This window comes from Hibiscus syriacus, unplaced genomic scaffold (assembly GCF_006381635.1).
Source record: "Hibiscus syriacus cultivar Baekdansim isolate YM2019G1 unplaced genomic scaffold, ASM638163v2 tig00111569_pilon, whole genome shotgun sequence".
Lineage (NCBI taxonomy): Eukaryota > Viridiplantae > Streptophyta > Magnoliopsida > Malvales > Malvaceae > Hibiscus > Hibiscus syriacus.
The window spans coordinates 141,241-160,541 of NW_024063123.1; the positions used below are offsets into that span (position 1 = coordinate 141,241).

The following is a 19,301-nucleotide window of genomic DNA, read 5'->3' on the forward strand; positions in this document are numbered from 1 at the left end:
TAACTTTACTCAAATTTCTTAAACTTGAATCGACTCGAAAAATATCAAGTTAAGTTCGAGTTGTAAAATATGACTCATCAACTCAAATAACTCAAAATTTTTTAACTTAACTCGAACGATCGAATGCTCACATCTAAATAGATATATTAGATTATTTATTGTTTACGGTCATCGATTTTCCGCAAAAAAAATGATTAATGTCCCTAAATATAAGAGAGAGAATATTTGTCGAAAACTCTGTAGGAATTATTTGAAATTTTATAAGACGGCCACTAAAGTCCACGGGAGAATCCCCTGCGCTGCACCTTCATCATCACCAGCTCACGGTTACAAAATCACGAAAACACCCTTGTATCTAACACCAACAGTACGTGTTACCACGTCACAATCTGACGTGGGTGACAAAAAAGCGGTCCCACCTAAACCCAACAAACAACTGAAGAGAAGCGTCCCTCCATTTTTAAAACCAAAAACTCATTAATCTCAAAACCTCGCCGCCGTACTATCACACCAATCTTCTATCTACGCCGACATCGTCTCCGGAGTCGACGACGATGGTTATTCCATGTGACGACATCGTTTTAATCCAGTTTCCCAAAGAACCATCGGAGCCAACCATCGTCACCGTTAGTTGCCCCGATAAGCCCGGTCTCGGATGCGATCTTTGCCGCACCCTTCTCGAATTCGGGCTTTCAATCATCCGAGGTACCTTCAATTCTTTTGATTGAATTTTTTAATTAAATGCTTGCAAAATTGATAATATTAATTTTTTTCTTCATTTTTTAAAAATTATTGTTAGATTTTTCGACGGATGGGAGATGGTGTTACATAGTTTTCTGGTTGGTTCCTAATGTTTCGAATTCGTCTAGAATTGACTGGGAAAGCTTGAAAAATAGGTTGTTATCGATGTGCCCTTCGTGTTCGGTTCCATTTTTTCTCTTTAATTATCAGCAACGAGGAGATGGAAATGGAAGCTCAACCCATTCTTGTTCGGTTATTTGTTGGAACTTTGTTGCTTGGACCGCAAGGGATTACTGCACGGTTAGGACCAAGAATTCATTTACCTTTTCTTTTGCTGTTGTTGATTATTTTAGCATGTTTATTTAGACTACTAGGCGACTGATAGGACTTTTTTCTATCGTCTTGTGTATAGATGTTACCAGGATACTGTCGGACCTCGAGTTTTCAATTCAAAGAGTGAAAGTTATGACGACGCCGGATGGTAGAGTTATGGACTTGTTTTTCATCACGGATGGAATGAGTCCTTAAAGAAAGTTTTGGTTGAGTGAATTACTGTTTGCAAATTTTGTTTTCTTTGACACATGTTTTCGACACTTATCTGTCTTGAGTGCATACCTTGTTCTGAAAAGCTCCCATATGTCATTATGATGACTCGTTGGTATGTTATATTTGTTGCTTAATTTCTGTTTTTTTTACTGCTTCAATTTCTTTCTTGGACTTCTATGAATGTTGGGTTTTAGAGTAGTCGATTTTAGTAGATTAAGATCTGTGGTCTAGTAAATATTAGCAGAGATGGATATGAAGATGTGATGCTGTGGAAATTTTTACATATACAATCAAAGGAGAGTAATACGTTGTACTTGTTATATGGTCTAAACTTTTGCAAAATAGGCATTCCTTTTTATTTTAGAGAAGTTAATAACCATGCCCAACAATTTAATAAGTTATAGTTTATGCCTTCTTGTCTCCCAAGTTAAGTCTACTTAAACCTGGTTGGAATTTTTATTACCCTCTGTTAATGCGTAACTGTCTCACAGGGAACTTTTACATACGAAAAAGAGACGAGATGACACCAACGAACATCTGATTGCTTTTTTGGGGAATTATTGTATCAGCTGCGAGCTTCATTTGGCAAGGCCGGAATGACAGCCTGAAGGCACTGCCGTCTCTCTCTCCTGCAGTTGCAGAAGAGTTATTTACTTATGATTGGCTAGCAAAGAGGCCAGCTCAAAGGAACTCAAATCTGATCTGATGACATTGAAGAAGGCCACTGTTACTGTATACCATTTGTTGAGCCCTGCTCATACATTGCTTCAAATACAATGTGCAGACCATAAAGGACTCTTTTACGACATTCTGAGGACGTCAAAAGACTTTGATTTTCAGGTAATTGTTTGACTTCTTTAGAGATACTTTTGACGATGAAATGTATCAACTTCTTGTCATGAGGTACTCAATATATTTGGAATCAAGTTAGTATTTATCAATCTCTAGATTCTGAACTCTCCTTAATATCTTTATGGTGCCTTTGCTGTCACGGTTCTTGTTGTCTGGAAAGCAATGAAATGGGATGTTTTGATTTCTCTGAATTTACTATGACGTAATCGCTAGTATTTCTTTTGATAATGTGGCTTTGATACACATTCCTTTTTTTTTTTTTTGTCTTTGCTTGCAATTTTACGAATGTTATTGTATATCATGTAGATCGCTCATGGTAGATTCTCTTCAAGTGTGAAAGGCTACCGTAATTTGGACCTTTTTATTCGGCAAGCAAATGGAAAAAAGATTGTGGATCCCAAGCATCTAAATGCCTTATGTTCTCGTTTTAAAGGAGGAGATGCTTCACCCATTTCGAGTGATTATTGTCAACCGAGGCCCTGACACTGAACTCTTGGTTGCTAACCCTGTTGAGTCATCTGGAAAGGGAAGACCTCGAGTTTTTTACGATGTTACTTCTTTTGGATGACAGCCATGAGTTTCCTTAACGAGCAGTCGAGCTCGAGATCAGCTTGCGGACAGAGTAAGAAGAGTATTGATGGGATGGTGAGCTCTGATCGAATACGTTGATGGCATCAAATGGACGGACGGTTTTGCTCTGGTGAATGTTTTTCGACACTCCGATCTTGGTGTAACATACATCACACAACTCCTGTTGGAAATCAATCGATCCTGATGAGATTCAAACATGTTAGGAAGCAAAAGTGTAAGATTGCAATGTGAGCCATCTGCTGCAGCCTCTCTCTTTCTTCAGGGTGCTTCAAAGTGTACATATCCTCTTTTTAATGTATATATAGCGGTCCAAGATTCTAAAATATATTATTAAGTAGATTTTAATAAAAATATGATATTTCTCCTTAACTATACCTTTTTTAAATTCCGCACAAAATTATTATATATAATCTTATCATACTCAATGTATGATAAACACGAAGCGGTGTTGTATGAGAGTCCTCCACCAGTATCACCACTACCATTCCATCACTAATGTAAAAATTTTATGTTTGAACTTGGATTTAAAAGAATGACAACAATTCATTTTAACCGATATCGTTTAGTTCCTACAATTATCTTTTCAAACAATATTAAGATATACTACTTTGAATCACCCTAAATTATTCAAAAAGAAAAAAAAAAAATAAATTTAAATTCACATCTTTGTGTATATTACTATCACCTAAAATATGATTGAAAAAAAAAAATAGTAGGAAAGAAAATGCATGTTATCTATTAGAATAAATGTTAAAAATCAAAATATCAAACAAAAATGAAAATGAAAATAATATAAAATAACAACGATTAAAATTATATTTTTTGAAACGCATAGTATCATCATCAAAAACCATAAATCAAACCAAATGCTACTCTTCTTTACCCCCAATAAATTTCCAGCAATAAAGTTGGAAATAAAAGTATGTATATGTTATGGGATAAAACTATGGCAATGCTTTTGCATTCACATTTTATTTGAATTCTCCAGCTTCCTTTGTCACCCTCTGGGAAAATGAGATGGGAACAAGCAAAGTCCTCTACTTCTTAGATCTGTTGCTTCCTTCCGATTTCCTGCTAAATAAATGCAATTTTATAAAATAAGATTTAAATTATACATTGTTACAATGAGGAATAAAACCCAAAACATCATCAAAAACCATAAATCAAACCAAATGCTACTCTTCTTTACCCCCAATAAATTTCAGCAATTAAAGTTGGAAATAAAGTATGTATATGTATGGGATAAAACTATGGCAATGCTTTTGCATTCACATTTTATTTGAATTCTCCAGCTTCCTTTGTCACCCTCTGGGAAAATGAGATGGGAACCAAGCAAAGTCCTCTACTTCTTAGATCTTGTTGCTTCCTTCCGATTTCCTGCTAAATAAATGCAATTTTATAAAATAAGATTTAAATTATACATTGTTACAATGAGGAATAAAAACCCAAAAAGAAAATTTCAAAAGAATACGTTGAATTATGGTTTTGGCCCCTCCACTACCTTAAATTTGAGATTTATTCTCTTCAGTTTAACTTGACATGATTTAATCCTTCCACTTTTATGATATCGTCCAAATAAATAATTTATATAATACTTAGTCCACTGTTGAAATAATTACCTGTGGATGAATAGCTCTGAGACTCTTGTATGAACTGCTCAGATCTGAGAGAAATTCAACAGCGGAATGTAAAAAAAGAAAAAGTAAACAAACAAATAAAAATCAGTTAATATACCTGAATTTGTTCTTGGAGAAGTTTGATATAAATAGAAGCCTCTTGAAGAACTGAAGCCGTATCTGTCTGCAGTAATTTATCAAACCAGACCCACATAAAATACAATTAAAACAAATATGCTATTTCTAACATTAATTTATGTATATATATACAAATGGAGGCTTACCTTTCCGTAGGGGGAAACCACTTTTGAAGAGTTGTGATTTTGTCACTTAGCTCTGGCTTCTCCTTACTGGCATATTCAACTAAAAACGCACACATACAGAAAAAAAAAGGAATTGATTATGATTACATTAATTGTTTATTGTTTTGGTTAGAAACTGCAAATTCCCATACCTTGAAAATTTGATTTGCTTAATTTGATGGGATAGCTGTTGTTCAAAGGAGGATAACTTCTTTTCTTGTTCTTATTCCTCTCATCCATTCCAATGGGGTCGTCGTTAATCTCGTGTTTCCTTCCATTTTGAAAGTTGTGTGTTTCCCTGATAAAATGAAATCAATAATTTTATTTGTGCTCGATATTTTACCCGGACTAAACTCTGACATACATACAAGAAAATAAGACGTTTTAAATATATTAAATTTTGCTTATTCATGTTCGGTTCAATCCAAAATATGAAGTTTAAATTTTGTTAAATCTAGATCGTAACGTACCGGTTCGAAATGTGGAATCGCTAGCTTGCTGGTAAGTGACATTGGTTGCTGGAAATCGTGGTCAAAACTGGAGCAGCCATACTGATAATCTAGCACCAAACAAAGCAATGGGTTAGAAAATTCTCAAAAGTGGTACAAGTGATGAAGACATGAACCCAACCTGGTAAGAGATTAGAGTTGAAATGGGATTGGTAAGGAATATCAAAGGCCCCATCTCTTATTTGGTGTCATTGTTCAGATTTGGGTTCCATACAAAAGGCTTCTCCCTCCACATTCCTGCAAAAAAAAAAAAAAAAGTTGAAAAAGAACCATCAAAATTAGGGTTTTTCTTCAACATACATATACAAGTTATTGACCTGCAAGGAAAAATAATTTGACCTTTTATATTCTTTGCCATTCACGATTCATCAATGAACTCCCCGACAAAAGAAAAGGTATCTTTCAAGTACTCTTTTTAATTGTGAATTGAAATTTGAGCTAAATTCAGGACACAAGAAAGCATATATAAATATATGGGGACAATTTTCAAATCAAGTTTTCAAGTATTTTGTTCGACTTTATCCAAGAGTTTGTTAGAATTGGACAATTAATATAGCGTATATAAATGATTCCTTTTGATAAATATTTCTCGACTTACTTTTGATAAAATATATATTAAAATATCCGAAACTAAGTCTAGGGTTTAGATAACATACAATAGAGGTTTTGTATTGTAGATATATTATTAATACAACTGTTATTCTTAGTTAGGACAGAACATATACCCTTTGCTTTCCATCTGCAAAAGGACATCCAAATAAGGCATCTGAACTTCATTGTTTCCTGCAACCAAAAAAAAACCCAGAAAAGTTATCAATCTTATACGTATACGTAAACATATACATATAGGGTACAAATTTAAGAACGATGATTATTACCAAGTGGTACAATGTGATAAAATGGCGAAAGATGAGCTTTTTCATGATCTTCACTCAGATTTCTTTCACAGACCCAAAAGACCAGAAGCTGGAAACTCAAAAGCCTTCCCCCCAAAGCCTTCGAGTGCAGAAGCCTGTACTTCAACTCAGTGAGTCAACTCCATCGAGAAAATCTCATAAACTCACAAACATTATACATATACATGTATCAGCATATAATCTTTTACGAAAAACACTTCAAATCAAACCAACAAAAAGCTCATGAAATCACTGGAAAAGAAAGAGGAAACACCAGAAAACCGAGATTACAGAATCTCTGACCTCTGATCCGAGGCGGCCGGCGGGCAAATGAAAAAGGGTTAAACCCTTGCTTTGGTTTTAGCAGATTGTGAAAGTGGGTTGATTTAAATCAAAGCTATACAGTAAGATTTTCTCAATGGTTTTTTTTCTAATTCTATGAGTGTAGGAACTTTTCATTTTTCATAGAGACGAGCGAGGTTGCAGCTTATTTATTGCATGCAAATTATACAAACGTCTGAGCTGACTCATCAAACCCCTTATTTTTGTTGTATATATTTACAGTAATAGGTAGCCTCCTTTACTATATGACTTTAGATTGGGTTGATTTCGCTTTCACGAAAAATTTTGACTGTTAATAATCACAATTTAATCATCATAGTCATGATTAAATCATTTAAAAAGAATTACAAGTCATCGCTTAAAGCTTGTGGGATCAGTTTTAGCCATGGACAGCATCGCTCGGAGTTGGCTATAAAATACTAAAACATCTGCAATTTAACTTATATTTACTGACATTAATATAATCATAAAAATATAAAATTTAGTGATTGTCATAATAAATAATATGTTTGTATAAGAATGTAAGAAAAGGGTGTAAAACCCATAAAGGAAACTGGCTTAACTTAGTTTTCAATCTTTATCATTTGCTTAAAATGGAGGAATAATATATTTTGGACATCGTAATTAATATCCTATATAGTTTTATTTTGCTTTAATTGGAAACCTATTAATTGATTAATATTTAATATCATGTGTATAGCTCTAAATTAAAACGACTGCATTCATATTCTAAAATCAGACTTACATATTCCATACCCTAATTTGGCAAAGGTGTGTTTATTGTTTTGGGTAATCAATTTGTTGATCAAAAGCGGGGAATATAAGGTGGCAATGATGCACATCCATTCAATTTTATCATGTAACTGGAAAATTAAATAATGCTATAAAATATAAACCCTAATTTTAAGGTGAACTACACCCATAGGCATTAGATTATTAATTATATTATGTCATTATTAGACTTTAAAATAAAATATTGATAAACTCATTGAATAACCTCAATGACTCAACGGTAAAAAAAATATTATTCTTTTTAAAAGATTAGATTCGAACAGTTACATATTCGGAGCTCATTATCAATGACATGATAAAATAATAATAAAAAAGAAATGATGATTATGCTTTAATTAATTTAGCTGGTATTTTAATATTTGGATTAGTCACTGGATTATTAATATTTTGTTCACCAAATTAATTTTATTTGATCATTTTAATATTATATTATATTATTAAACAATTAATAAAATTATTGATGTGATAGTTTTAAATTAATATAATAACATATTTTATTTTGAATATTTGTATTGTCGTAACCGTCTTTCGGGTGGGCCCCGGAATTGGGCTTCGACTTGAAAAATGTGGATTGGAGTCGCCACCGATCATTTATTTAAAACAAATGGGTTGATCGGATACCCTATTTCTTACCTGATCTGCGTCTTACCAGAAATATGTCGGGCTCGGGAGTCGGTTACAGTCAAAGAATGATTAGCACCCTTGAACCGCCGTTTCGGTACTACGTAATTTCCAGTTGTCTTAATTAAGAAAATTATAATTTTAAATTAAAAGGTAAAATTTGATCATGAATTACTTACCTCTGATTAATTGACGAAAATACCTTTAAAAATTCATAAGTTGTGTTAGAGGAAAAAAATGAAAAAAATGAAAAAATGAAGAATAAAAATAAGTAAATAAAATAAAAAAAGAAAAATAAATAAATAAATAATAAATGAAATATAATATAATATATATATATATATATAAAAGAGTAAAATAGAAAAATAATAATCATAACAATAATGATAGTAATATGAAAATATAATATATATAAAAAAAAAAAAACAAAAACAAAAATAAAAATAAATAATATATAAATCAATATAAAATATACATATAATGATATTGACTTATTAATAAAATTAAAAACATACATATATACGTATAATGATAAAGTAAAAAAATTAAATAAAGATAATTACAAATATATATATATATATATATATATAATATATATATATATATATATATATAGTACGCTTATAAGTAAATATTAAATATATATATATATAATAATAAATATAGTATTAAAAAATAACCAAATGAATATAAATAAATAAAAAAATATATGTATATATAATAATATAGTGTAAAAAGATCAATTGAAAATCATTTAAAAAACATACATATATATATTTATATAATGACAATAATGTAAACAATAAATAAATAAAAATATCTATACAATAAATAAAAGGACTAATAAAAGAAAAATAAAGATTGTGGCCAAATTTGAAAGATAATTAAAGTCGATATTGCGCATTAGGGGGATAAAAAATGAACACGCCTCGGGGTGGATCTAGGTTCGAAACTTCGAAACCTCACCCATTTTTGGTCGTTGGCGCAACCCGCGTTTTGGTTATTCGAACCAAATCTCAAGAAAAATAACGTGCACATACGAGAAATGAACGAAAAAAAATGTTATCTTTTATTTCCTTTTCGAATCGTTTATAATAGTTTTGCCTTTGTATTTTCCGTGTTTTCCTCTGTATTTTGTCTGTAAATCGTGTGTTATAATAGTGAGTTACAATGGCTATTTATAGTGCTTGTGGATCCTATCTTTAGGAGTTTAAATCATAGTAGAACTCTATCCTATTTTTAGGAGTTTGAATCCTAGCAAAATTCTATCCTATTTTTAGGAGTTTGAATCATAGTAGGACGAAAAGGTGTGTTGACAGATGCCCCTCTTTGCCCATAGTCATGTAACAGAGATAGGGCAAAGATTAAAAGACACACTTTTCGTTCGGTGGAGTTTAAAATTGACTCTGATGTTTCAATAACTCCTTGTCGAATTGAGTTACGGATGACTCCTCCGTCGTGAAGCCGAGTTCATCTTGAAATGATATGAAATTGAAGCCGTAGTTCGGAATTTGAATCAATACGTGGCTTCTCGTTGCCCTTCGGTCTTCTTCTCGGTTTAATGACCTTGGATCGAAATCGAACTCAGAAATCTTCATTGACAGATAGCTTTTGCTTGAAAATTGTTGCTTGTCACTAAAGCACGGTTAACCCAGATCATTTTCTCGACTTGAAAACCTCGACTGCAACCGGAAAGTAGTGCGATTGATGTGTCATCGAGCTTAATGGAATCAAACTCGACAATTTTGATGGCAGATAACCCTTCTAGCCTTGAGTTATGCTGTAAATGATGTGCCTTGGAGTTGAGCGTAGTCGAACTCGAAGGTCTTTGTTGACAGATACTCCTTCTTTGAGTTGGTTATCATTCGTTGTGAAGTTGAAATCCAATCTAAAGATGGATGATGCTTGTGTGCAGGATTCCCTTCGTCGTGAAGTTGAAACCGCGGGTGGCCCCTTCGTCGTGAAGTTAAGCCTGAAATTGGATATCCTTCATCGTGAAATTGAAATCCAAGTAAGTAGCATTGTTCCGAGTCCAATATCCTCCGTTGTGAAGTTGAAATTGGCTCTGGAACCGGGAAATTGTTTGTTGACAACCAGTCGTCCCTTCGTTGTGAAGTTGGAATTGTGTTGTCTCGAGTCCAATATCCTTCGTTGTGAAGTTGAAATTGACTCTGAATGAAATTTTGTTGACAATCAGCCGCCTCTTCGTCGTGAAGTTGAGCTTGTGTTGTCTTGGGTCCAAGATCCTTCGCTGAGAAGTTGAAATTGGCTCTGAAATTGGGAAGTTGTTTATTGACAACCAGCGGTCCCTTCGTCGTGAAGTTGAACTTGCGTTGTCTTGAGTCCAATATCCTACGCTGTGAAGTTGAAATTGGCTCTGAAATTGGGAAATTGTTTATTGACAACCAGCGGTCCCCTCGTCGTGAAGTTGAACTTGCATTGTCTGGAGTCCAATATCCTTCATTGTGAAGTTGAAATTGGCTCTAAAATTGAGAAGTTGTTTGTTGACAACCAGCGGTCCCTTCGTCGTGAAGTTGAACTTGCGTTGTCTGGAGTCCAATATCATTCGCTGTGAAGTTGAAATTGACTCTGAAATTGGGAAGTTATTTATTGATAACCAGCGGTCCCTTCGTCGTGAAGTTGAACTTGCGTTGTCTGGAGTCCAATATCCTTCGTTGTGAAGTTGAAATTGGCTCTGAAATTGAGAAGTTGTTTGTTGACAACCAGCGGTCCCTTAGTCGTGAAGTTGAACTTGCGTTGTCTGGAGTCCAATATCCTTCGCTGTGAAGTTGAAATTGGCTTTGAAATTGGGAAGTTGTTTATTGACAACCAGCGGTCCCTTCGTCGTGAAGTTGAATTTGCGTTGTCTTGAGTTCAATATCCTACCCTGTGAAGTTGAAATTGGCTCTGAAATTGGGAAATTGTTTATTGACAACCAGCGGTCCCTTCGTCGTGAAGTTGAACTTGCTTTGTCTGGAGTCCAATATCCTTCGTTGTAAAGTTGAAATTGACTCTGAATGAAATTGTTTATTGACAACCAACGGTCCCTTCGTCGTGAAGTTGAACTTGCGTTGTCTGGAGTCCAATATCTTTCGCTGTGAAGTTGAAATTGTCTCCGAAATTGGAATATTGTTGACAACAGCCGTCCCTTCGTTTAAAGTTGAACTTGTGTTCTTGAGTGGCCGATCCTCCGTCGTGGATTTGAAATCGTGGATGTTTGGCTTCGAGCTAGATATCCTTCGTTGTGAATTGAAATCTACGCTCGAGCAAATTGTGAGTTCGAGAGAAACTTTCAATCTGTCGAGTTGATCGAAGTGTAGCTTCTTGCTGCTGAGTTAAGCAACCAACATGAATCTTTAAAGGTGCTTTTGAATCGAGTATCCTTCTTCTTGAAGTCGAAAGTTGACTCTAAAAGCTGCAAAAAATTATGTATGTGGAAAATGATAAATATGATGCTCTAAAATGTATGCATAAGATGCATGTAACATGAATTGGTTATATTTTATCTCCTGAAAAAGGTATGATAATTTGCATTAGGATGTTGAATCCCCAAATAATGCCCCAATATCAAAAAATGCCCCAATATTTGATGTTGAATCTTCAAAGATGCCCCAAATGTTCCTCATTTCTTGCTTCAGCATTGATTCTGAGCATGAGTTTTGTGTCTAAAAGTCACATGTCATTTACCAAGATCCACTCTAGAGAGACTGCCTTGTTTGAAAAAATGTTTTTCTTTCTCTTATTTTCAAAGTTATGAAAATATCAATTAAAAGAGTTTTGAAAAATGTTTGATCCAAAGTTTGAAAATATTGTCACTTTCACGGTTTTACAATTGACGATCATAAACTAGAGTTCATCGGATATCAAAGAATTAATTATACTGTTAATCCTTCAATGAATTATAGCTATTTGACAAGTGCCAAGATCAAAGCTATTTTTGGGAAGTGGTTAAGTAAGGAAAGGATAAAAAAATCTCAGGTTATTATGTTTGGTCAAAGGTTTGGCATTTGATGCTCAAAGGTTTGGCATTTGATACTCATAGGTTTGGTATTTGATGCTCAACGGTTTGATGGGGTAGCTTGCATGCTCCTTTACTGGAAGTGTTCTCTAACTCTCAACCTTTGTGGTCACACTCAGGTTGTGTGATGTCGTATCAAGGAATTTGTGTAATCGCCTCAGTTGCACAATTTTTATATTCGAGCTGCCTTTTCAGGTTTTCAACTCGAACCCTCTTTTGGTTTCAAGACGTTATTCAAGATTTACGTCTTGAACCCCCCTTTGTTATTTTTCTCTACCATGCATTAATTACATTGTTTTTTTTGAAAACAAAGATTAATCCTGATGGGCGGGATGAAATCTGAAGATAGTCTTTTCTGTTTAGAAATCCATGTATGATTAGAAGGGACTTTTAAGGCACATAATGTAGGTCAGGGTTCATGGTTATGAAAGAAAAGGATAAATAGGCCCAAACAAGAGTTTCAGGGTGTTGAACCAAGGATCAATTCATTCTGATGCCTTCAATCATGTCTTGCTCAAAATGTCTCTCTCTTGATGCTCTATGATCTTCGAGTGAAGTGATTCAATGATTCGGGAATGTTTGTGCTTGATCAATCTTATAGTTTGAAGCTTGATGTGCCATTTGTCTTTAGGGAATCTTTGCATGTGCTTTTTGTCCCTTTTTCTTTTGATTTTTTCTTCTTTTCTTTTTTGTTCTTGATTCTCTTTTTTATTTATTTTTTGCTTCTTTTTTTTTTGTTCTTGATTGGATCTTCGCACTTGCCACTTGGTCCACCTTTTGGTATCTCCTTTGGATTGATGCCTTCACTCATGTGAGCAGATTTCTTCCACCTTGCCCCCAGTGTAGAGGGTGATCCTTGGTTAGGGTTGAATCAGAAGAAAAATACTACAAGCTCAAAAGAGGACACAAGGGATATATATTTTCTCCTGTTGTGAAGGGATAAAGAAAGAAAGTCGTTCATCTATCTGCGAAATGCTCCAAGTTAGAAGAATGCTTCTGTTCAAATGAACAACTCAATGCCTTGGGTTTTAATGGTATTAAAATGTCAATTTTGAGTCTAAAAAGACAATGGTGTGACTTTATTTGACTCAAAGAGATGTATGGGTGTATAAAAAAGATAAAGGCAATGTTCAAGAATTTCAAAGGGAGGTAATGTCAAAATTTGGTTTTTTTTGGTAATGACCATGAGTTATTTTGGGTAAAGAATCGAGGTATTTTATCTTGGGGTTTGAGACAAGATAAGAAATGTCTAATCTTGCCATATGTCAAAAATCTATAATTCTTGAAGAATTAAAAGGATCCTTAATTCATTTAATATTCGAAGAACTAAAGATTAAGATTTGTTCAATTGCTCCACCATAGAAAGTAGCATAAATTCAATCCTTTTAAAAAGACTAAGCAAACATGAAAGATGAAGAGTGTTCAAACAAAACAATCCTCTAAGTGCAAATGGTATATGTCATGCCCTCTTCTTCGGCAAGCGCCTTACAGTTTTTAGAGGAATGTTTGGGGCTTCTTATGTGGTAACAGCTTTAACATCGTAGCCCTTAGGATATGGGGATTCTTTTCTTAGATCATCCTGGCAGGCTTTGTCCTACAATCAGCTGATCAGGCTCTCACTGTATTGTTTTCAGTTTTTTCTTTAAGGTTACAATCTTGTTTCTATGTGGTTAAATCCACTTCATCGAATCCTCCATGACTTAATTTCATGAAAATGCTTAAAAATGAAATGTAGATGCAAAATGCAAAATGCATGAAATGTTCGAGGCATTGATCCAAAAACATGTATGTTATTATGAATAATCCTTATTGGGGACAAAAGTGTTTTATCTTTTAAGACACAAAAATATCCTGACAACTTCTGATATGTTGACTAGTCTTCTTCCTTCGTCTGTCATCGGTTGAATACCCTGTCGAACCGTTCAGGCTCCTTTGGCCAAAATGTGCAAGTGACAAGCTATTTGCCCCAAAAAAAGGTCTCGAATGACTGCATCTCTGACTTTCACTCTCTGTCGAGCTTGTTTCTAACGAAAGTGTCATTGAAGTCCTCAATCCGAAGCTTATCGACTTGTTTTTGGAATTCATCTTGTTCTCGTAGTTTTCGAAAGGAATCTTCGGGTCAGTAACTTTTTTCCTCGTCTTGCCCCTGCAACCTTTGCCTCTCAAAAATTTGACTTTAGTGTGCTCGGTGTAAATTTCGGTCCATTCGGAGTCCTTTACAATGTAGCAAAGTGACATATTCTTCGATTGCGGGTACCACGTCTTCTGGATTGAATGTGACACATAGTCGCCCTGTAGACTATCATCTGTATTTTCATCTCTTGTATTACAACCTCTTTGTCCATTAATGCAGATTATTCATGTTTAACAAACACGTTTTTGGTGGATCAACGCCTCTTTTAAATGATGCATATGATGTAAATAAAATAAAATAAAAAAATGAAAAGAGTTAGTAAGATAAATCAAAATAATAAAATGAAAAATCCTACTCCACATGATATCTACCCGAACATGGTTAGTATTCCTACTCAGACATGATCTCTATCCCGCATGCTAATTTCAAACAAATCCTAACCGCATATTTGTCTAGTTCGCATGCTTTGAACAGAAAGTAAAGCATGAAATAATTCTGGCATCCTAGTGTTTGAAATGAGGTTTTGGGGTAGGCTCTATTTCTCCATAGTCTCCCGGTTTAGGTTCTAAAAAAGGTACCCGAGTTCTCCTTGTTGGTGCCCCCTTGGGCTTACCAGACCCTTAGTCCTAAGCCCATTACAAGCTTGTGTGGATTAAGTTAAACTCGGGAGGATACATTCCCTTATGCCCATACGGAGAATAAATTCACACGAAGGCATAAGGTATATGAATCCCAAAGGTTACTTGCTAGGCTCATACGATGAATAAATTCACACGAAGGCGTCGCTTTCACCCCCACTTAAAATAGGTTTGGAGCTCGGGTATAGAGCCTTTAGATGAAAAAGTTTGGAAGGCTGAAATCATTGAGAAAATGGTCAGTTCAACTATTTACTCAAAAAAATATAATCAAAAGTAAGAAATAAGGATCGAAATGTTAACTTAAAATTTAAACTTACCCTTTTCGTTAAAAAGACAACTGGAAATTACCTTAGCCTGACTCACTTACCTGTGTCCCCAGCAGAGTCTCCAAGCTGTCGTACCCGTCTTTTGGGTGAGCCACGGAATTGGGCTTCGACTTGAAAAATGTGGATTGGAGTCGCCACCGATCATTTATTTAAAACAAATGGGTTGATCGGATACCCTATTTCTTACCTGATCTGCGTCTTACCAGAAATATGTATGGCTCGGGAGTCGGTTACAGTAAAAGAAGGATTAGCACCCTTGAACCGCCCTTTCGGTACTACGTAATTTCCAGTTGTCTTAATTAAGAAAATTATAATTTTAAATTAAAAGGTAAAATTTGATCATGAATTACTTACCTCTGATTAATTGACGAAAATACCCTTAAAAAGTCATAAGATGTGTTAGAGGGAAAAATGAAAAAAAATGAAAAAAATGAAGAATAAAAATAAGTAAATAAAATAAAATAAAAAGAAAAATAAATAAATAAATGAAATATTAATATATATATATATATATATATATATATAAATGAGTAAAATAGAAAAATAATAATAATAACAATAATGATAGTAATATGAAAATATAATATAAACAAATAAAAAAACAAAAACAAAAATAAAATAAAAATAAAAATATATAAATCAAATATAAAGTATACATATAATGATAATTGGCTTATTAATAAACTATTAAAAACACATATACATATAATGATAAAGTAAAAAAAACTAAATAAAGATAATTACAATATATATATATATCTTATATATATATAGTATTAAAAAATAACCAAATGATATAATAAATAAAAAATATATATGTATATAATAATAATATATAGTGTAAAAAATCAATTGAAAATCATTTAAAAAACATACGTATATATATTATATAATGACAATAATGTAAATAATAAATAAATAAAAATATTTATACAATAAATAAAAGGACTAATATAAAGAAAAATAAAGATTGTGGCCAAATTTGAAAGACAATTAAAGTCGATATTGTGCATTAGGGGGATAAAAAATGAACACGCCTCGGGGTGGATCTAGGTTCGAAACTTCGAAACCTCACCCATTTTTGGTCGTTGGCGCAACCCACGTTTTGGGTTATTCGAACCAAATCTCAAGAAAAATAACGTGCACATGCGAGAAATGAACGAAAAAATGTTACCTTTTATTTTCTTTTCGAATCGTTTACAATAGTTTTGCCTTTTTAATTTCCGTGCTTTCCTATGTATTTTGTCTGTAAATCGTGTTTTACAATAGTGAGTTACAATGGCTATTTATAGTGCTTGTGGATCCTATCTTTAAGAGTTTAAATCATAGTAGAACTCTATCTTATTTTTAGGAGTTTGAATCCTAGTAGGACGAAAAGGTGTGTTGACATGCATATTCTGTTAATTAATATTAGTTTTAAATAATATAATAAATTTAATCTTTTAAATCTAACAATTATATAGTTTGATTTTAAAAACTCTTTCACCGTCCATAAAATGAATCAATGATTTGTAAACATATGTTGTTTTATTTGAAAGAATCAAATGATGTGCAGGCCACGGTACTCGATTTTTCATTAACTCACTGATATTTTTACGTTATAAAATGAGCTATAATATTTACTCATTACTATTTTAACTGTTGGGTTAAGCTAATTGATACATTGGTACAATTAGGAGTAAGCAGATTAGCTCATTAAACTATAATCGCTAATTGGTAAATTGTTATATTTAAAATTATTGAATCAGATTATTGAAATTAAAGGTAAATTATGTATTTAGTACCTAAAGTATCAGTTTTTTCAAAATCATACCTAAAGTTAGTTTTGTTTCATTTTAGTACATCTGTTCAAAATTTAACATTAAGTTTGATTTTGTTGAAGTTTAGGTATTAAAATAGACCAAAATTAATAGTTTAGGTATCAAACGCGTTAAGTTTTTAACGTGGGATACTAAAATAAAATAAAAACTAAACGTTACGTACGATTTAAAAAAATAAAATATTAGGTACCAAATTATAGTTTAGATAATAAATACGTAATTTACCTAAAATTAAACAATTTAAGTTTAATGAATCATTAAAAGTGAATATCAACGTTACAACTACAAATAAAATTTTTGACAAACAATTATCCATCAGTTAACTATTATTAAATATAAATATATTTTTTAAGAAAAAAATATGGTAGAACCTTTATAAATTAATACTCATTAAATTAATAACTTCTCTAAAATAATTATTTTTCTTAGTCTCGACTTGCGTTCAATGTCTAAATTAATAATTTTGACAAATTAATAAGATAATAATTTTTTGAAAGACCCTTATATAAATTTATGGTTCATTCAATATTATAAATTAATAAGTCTATAAAATTATAAATATAAATATTACATTTTCTTAGTTAGCCGAAAGATGCTCAGATGGTCGCTTGAGTGTGTTCGATATTATACCTTGACTAACTTTTAAATGAAAATTTTCATCAATCTATTGTTACAAATCTTTTGAGTGCACGTTGAGTGATTTCTCTTATATTCACATAGAGATTTACATATTTGATCTATCATGGTTAATTTTTTTGACACATTTTAGATGTGAAGCCATGGTTGATTGGTTTTGATTTGGACTAACAAATTGTGGATATTTGATGTTGTTTATATAATCATTGATTTTCTTATCATATATATACTTAAATTAAGTTTTAAATAATACGTACTACAATGAATTATGAACATTATTTTTAGGGGTATCCATTATATATATATATATATATTTATTTATTTAAAACGTGGAAGGTCAATTTTTATTCATGATAAGTTGTAAACCAAACAAAAGCAATTTCTCAAAACGTCAAAAGGAAGCTGAGAAGTTAAGCAGTACAAAACTAAAAGAAAAATAATAAAGAATAGTCATTGTTATCTTCTGCCTAAAGGAAATCTTCTCTTTGATCGCACCAGCAAAAACCAAGCTTGATCGAACCTTCTACTTGTTGAAATCCCAACCTATATGTCAGCATGAGGGGGTCTAAACACCGCCTGCCCTCTTCCGTCTCTCTAAGGACCCTTGTCGGAGCATCCTCCACCACAAAAAGGTCTACTTCACCCAACGACGTTTCCGCCGCAAGCAGATGCATCGCCTGGTTATTAAGACGATGTGCGAACTGAAACTCAACTTCTTCGAAAGATAAGTCCTTTGCCAGGATTCCCAAGTGAGAACGCTAATCTCCGACCTATCAGTACCGCTGGTTATTTAATTACTAACATTGGACATGAACATCATTTAATTAATTAATATAATATATATGTTTTATTCATAAAGAATAATGTAATTTTTAATTAATAAATTATTAATTTATTATATCTCTTAAATTAATAAAATTATGTGAATCCCGATATTATTAATTTATGGAGGTTTTATTGACTTTGGTTTTACTCTATAGTGCTGTCCACCTGTATTCTAATTTCTAACATTATCTTCTAAAATAAAAGTATGTAGTATGTAGATATACTAATTAGTAGTATCAGTACGTGCTTTTCTTCTTCTTCTTCTTATTTTAAACTAAGTGTGGATTTTTTTATGCAAATAGAAACCTTCAATTTATTTAAAAATATTTTTAAAAAATGAAATATAATTAGAACAGGTTCCTATAATAATTAACACAATAAACAATTAATTGATATTATATAAGGATCATATAAGAAAAATGTTACAAATTCATAAAAAAATTAACAAAAATAGATACGAACATATATGATTGTATTGACAAACAAACTACAACAAGTTATTAAATTATTAAAAGACCACTGGCAATCGTAAACCAAAGTCAAAAGTAGTGAGAAAACTATTAACTTAAATATTTATTTCTAAAAAATAATATAATATTTATCATAGAAATAGTTTCATTATACTGAAAAGAAACAGTAAATATTAGAGGTGACAAACAGGTCATTCGGATCAGGTTTGGATCGGGTCATTTCGAGTCGGGTAATTTTGAGTCTATATTAAATTCGGTTTAATTTTGTTCGGATCTAGTTCGGGTGTACGATAAATCAGATCTGGTCGGGTTAATTTTTAGGTCGGGTGATTAACGAATCGGTTGATTTTCGGTTCGTATCAATATTGGATCAGTTGAATTTTTGATCGGGTCAATATTGGATCAGTTGATTTTTAGGTCGGGTTAATACCATATCGGTTAGATTTCAGGTCGGGTCAATATAGGATCAATTGATTTTTGGTTTAGATTAACATTTAGATCATGTCAATTCGAGTTGAATTAGTTATGAGTCTAATAAAAAATTAAGTATATATACAATTATTGATATATTTTTGTAAAAATATGTCTTCTTGTTTGTTAATATTATCATTTAGGCCTAATTTCAA

General features: G+C 32.5%; 2 pseudogenes; one reads left to right on the forward strand and one right to left on the reverse strand.

Moving 5' to 3' along the window:
• Window positions 1–479: 479 nt before the first annotated feature.
• On the forward strand, window positions 480–3,059 carry LOC120165098 (annotated as a pseudogene).
• Window positions 3,060–3,896: 837 nt separating this feature from the next.
• LOC120165093 lies at window positions 3,897–18,054 on the reverse strand (annotated as a pseudogene).
• Between the last annotated feature and the right edge of the window lie 1,247 nt (window positions 18,055–19,301).